Here is a 4,493-nt window from a genome sequence, read left to right as displayed (position 1 = left end):
TGGGTCATCTGAGGGTGCTGGTAAGAGGGAACGCAATAGGAGGGGAGGTTTGCAGGAGTACTTGGAGCCATCAATCCAGAGTCTGAGCTTGGAAACTAGTAACATATGTGGCAGGGATGGATAAGGTTGGGTACAGCCTCGTATTTGTGCAATGGTTAGTCTTGAGCTAGGGCGTCTTTTGCTCTGTGTAGTGACCTGAAGTTTGATGACTCTGGTCTGAATGTTATGGCTGGTGGTGAAGGACATGCTCAAGGTCATGCTGAACATTAGGGGCTCAGTCAGGAATAAAACCCAGACTTCTTCAGTCCCAACTAGATGCCAAGGCAAATGGGTGCTGGAGGAAGCAAGTGGCCCCTAATAAACATCACCCTTATGATATTCTCATAGCATTTGAAAGGCTTCCTCATGAATAGATTAGAAAATGTGCAGAATCAGATCTGCAGCTAGCACCATCAGGAAAAAACAGCTTCTTTTGACTTGATTTAGCTGTCAAAATTTGACACCAGTCTACACCAACTGAGGATTCAGCCCTCTATTCTTGGCAAGTGATTTATAATGAAAGAATGTGGATACACTTAAGCAGCTTGCTCTTTTTTATTTTAAGATCATGATTCGTTCCAGATTGGTAATTAAATTTAGTTCTTTCGGTGATAGGAACTGCTCTGACAGCTGCAAATCATAATAATATGCATTTGTGTACGTTTGTGTCTACATGCTTGTACATTTTTGCTGTTGTAGCAACGAATACAGTCACTGACTTAAGAACATTATACGGTATTTTGAAATTGTTCTTGCAAACAGCCAGTGCTTGCATGATCAGGGCAGAGTGGTGCTAAGCTAACAACACCTTCTCCTGCCTCCCAGAAAGACCTGTCTCCAAACAGCAACATCTCCACCTATGATGTTGGTTGGATCAGCCCCAAATTAGCCCAGCCACAACCCCCAAATTAAGTGCTTATTTGTCCTGCTGAGCTGCCTTCTTGCTGCAACGTGTGTCCCACACTGCTCTGTGCCTTGTGGGGCTGTCCCAGCACACTGGGACTGTTCCCCTGGGGATGGGTGGAGGTGGCAGGAAGGGATGGGAGAGTTATTATCAGCTGAGTAATGTAATCCAAATCTTCCCCGGAGCAGTGGCAGATTTCTAAGTGAAAGCAAAAAAATGCTCCAGGCAATGCATCCTGCTGGGGCAGCTTGTACCAGCTGGGAGCACCAGCTAACCAGAATGATTTCTCAGTGGGGGCAAGGAAAAGGTTTGGAGCAGCTCCCAAGCTAGAGCTTGTGCTCATCCTGATGTGAAGGCATGCCTGAAAGAACCCACCCCCCTACTCAAAAGTGTGCTGCAAGGCTTAAATTTGCATTTAGATGGCAATCAGAAATGCCACCAAGATGTTTCTTTAGTTCTGGAAATTCAGCAAAATTCAAAGCTGTTTTTATGATTCTGCCAGACCCATTTCCATTGATGGGAATGAATTTTTCCCAAAAACTGAATGGCGTGATTGTGTGCCAGTTTTGGCTCTCCTAGCTGGTGGCACTGGTCACTGAGTCTGGTCTCCGGGCATGCAGCATGGATCCTCCACAGCTTCACATGTGGCTCCTGCGACTGATGGCCATGTCCTTGAACCCCACATAACCCGGTCTTCTAGTCTCTGATAGATCCGTAAGATAAAATCCAGCTTCACTGGGATTTATTTTCATCCCTCTAATGAAAGTGTTTTGATTCGTTTTGCAGCATGGTTTAGAGAGCAGGAAATTTAAAACCAGCTCAATGTGCAGTAGGCTTGAACATGGAGATTTGCTGTCAGCCCACCCAACAGGGGTGCAGCCTAGTGCGTGATGGAAAAGGCGGTTTGGGGGGTTCAGAAGCAATTTCCTCACTCTACCACCAACTCAGTCCTCAAAGAGCAGCAAGCTGTCTACTGTACCTCTTCCTGAATGTGGGTGAGAGTCTGTCAATCAATTTGATAATCCCCAAAACTTGTCTGAGATATGACTCCAGGCTCAGGAAATAAAATTTAAAAGTCGACATTACGGTAAAAGGAAAATTATCAGCTATAATTTTCAGTAGAGTCAAAATAGGAAAACTGCAGCATTTACAATTTGTGTAAAAGAAACTGGTAATCTTTAACACTTGTGTTATCTTGTATATTCCTCAGTTCAGGCCATACATGTCACTGTTACAGGATTAGCCTCAACAAGTCACAGAGCCAGGGACACAGAGCTGAGCCTTAGAGCTGACAGGTGGTAGATGAGGGAGAATGTATAGGTGTAAAATGAGAATGTAAAGGTGGTACGAGGCAATCTTACTGTCCTGTGCCTTCGCCAGCACCTCCCTGCCAGCTGTCACCACTGGCAAATGTGGAATAGCTTTTGAAATCTTGTTTTTCTCTGTCGGAGTATCAGCTGAGTTTGGATGGAGTTTAGAAAGCTAACAGGAATGCTGGTTTTAATTTTAGGGGAGAAAAAACAACCCTTCTGTGCTTCAGTTTGTTTTCCAACTTTCAAGACAGAGACCACATCCTCCCTGGTTTACTGCTTCTCCTTATCTGACAGACGGGGTCATGCTGCAGGGATAAAACAATATACTCTCAATGCAGAGGTCTCGCATGTTTATTGGGAATAACTTCGTCCCTAGCCGACTCAGTGTGTTTTTTAAAAACATCTTTTTTTAAATAGTTTCTTTGATGGCTAGTATTGGGGTTGTGTCCCTTAATTCTTCAGAGAAAAGTGACCTTTAAGCCTCCAATTTTGAAAACCGTTCCAAACCATGGAGCCCTGAGTGCCAAAACCTTTTCACATTCAAATCTCTTTCAAGTAGAACAGGGAGAGGAAGACTGGAGTTAGTGCACTCAAATGACCTCATTTGCCACATCAGAGCACAGAGAATTTATTCTATAAAGAGCATCCGTATGTGTGCAGTATCCAAGATGCCTTGTTAGCCAGTTGCTTCAATATTGCTACTAATAAGCCAGCTTTTATATGGTATGGTTTGGCTGGAATCAAACATATGAATTCTACATCATACAAAATTTTGAGGTCCTGATCAGCAAAGCCACTTTAGCACATGCGTAGGTTCAAGCACACAAGCATGGAGATCATCAGAACTTTCCACCAAAAAATGTTTTCCAGTGGAAAATTAGCTGTTAGGTATTTGGGGAGAAGGGGGGAGGGAGGGGAAGGTTTTTTTCTTCTTTCTTTTTTTTTTTTTCTTTTTCTTTTCTGAACTAATTTATTTCCAAAAGTTCTTCTTTTTGAGGAAGATGCCAAGTACTCCTTTAATTGAAATATTTACTTTGAAAGAAAAATCTTTAGATCCAGCTTGTTTTCCACAGCAAATGGTGGGACTTTCAGATCCTTTCCTTTTTGCCCCTCTTCTCTTTTATGAGCTTGGCCAAGTTTTATCTCCCACAACATAACTGTTTTCTCACATCATGACAGAAGACTGCGGTATATCACAGGAAAGAGAATCTGAGCAAGTCTGGTTGATTGAGGCAAATGTGAGTATAAGGCACTTACATAGCAATTCCTGCACAGTGGAATGTTAGCATTTCTGACTTTAAAAAAATAAAATAAAATAATAAAATTTAAAAAAAAAAAACAAAACAAAACACAGTATTCTGCTGAAAATAAATTACCCTTTATTGAGAGAAGATTAAACTTTCCTGCAGAAGATACTAAGAAAACAATGCTGCTTTCATTTTTGTTAAATACCCAAGAGAAAAAGAAAGCAGTTCTGAAGAATTTCTGAAGAGGCAACTTCTGAAGAAACTCATATTAGGACAAAGAAGAGGGATTATTCCTGGGTAAGGCCATCAGGGCTTAAAACAAATTATTTTCAAAATTAACTTTAAGCAGCAGCTTTGTGTCACAAAGTCACCCTTGTAGAAGCACCTTACGATGAAGAGATGCTCTTCTAAGCTTTGAACGGTGCAAGTTCATTGTCAAGAGCATCAGGTTGATGAAGGGAAGCTTAACTCTATGTGAGAGTAGCAATTCCTCATAAAATAATGCATCCTGTTCTTTGGGACCATAAGTGCTTGTGTCTGAGACTGCAGCCCGTAGTACAGGGCTGTTAAATATAGCTGTGTGTTAGCCTGCTGGTTGCAGAGAACAGGGCACGCTATGAATAAATCGATATCTGCGTGGGCTGCACCATGGGAGCTGTTACGGTTATGGATGCTTTGCGTTTAGTTAAATGCTGGCAGCCTGCTCGGTGCTGGCCAGGATGCTCTAACGGAGACAGTGCTGTCTCCCAGGACTTGCACTCTACGTGTCAAGCCTCAGAAAGGCAGGATGTGACTGAGAAACCCAGAGGAGGGATTTGTTCGGAATTTTTCTAATTATTTAAGGCTTAACTCGGCACTTGCTCACGTGCATTGCTCACCAGCAGGACTCATTTCAGTGCAGAGCTCCAAGGAGGTTTAACTCAGCTCATACTGCCCTGAAACATATAACTAGGGGTAGATAATGCCACCACCTCTTACCTGCAGCTGCCC

The sequence above is a fragment of the Aythya ferina genome, assembly GCF_964211825.1.
Source record: "Aythya ferina genome assembly, chromosome: 4".
NCBI classification, from domain to species: Eukaryota; Metazoa; Chordata; class Aves; order Anseriformes; family Anatidae; genus Aythya; species Aythya ferina.
This window is presented reverse-complemented; position numbering follows the sequence as displayed.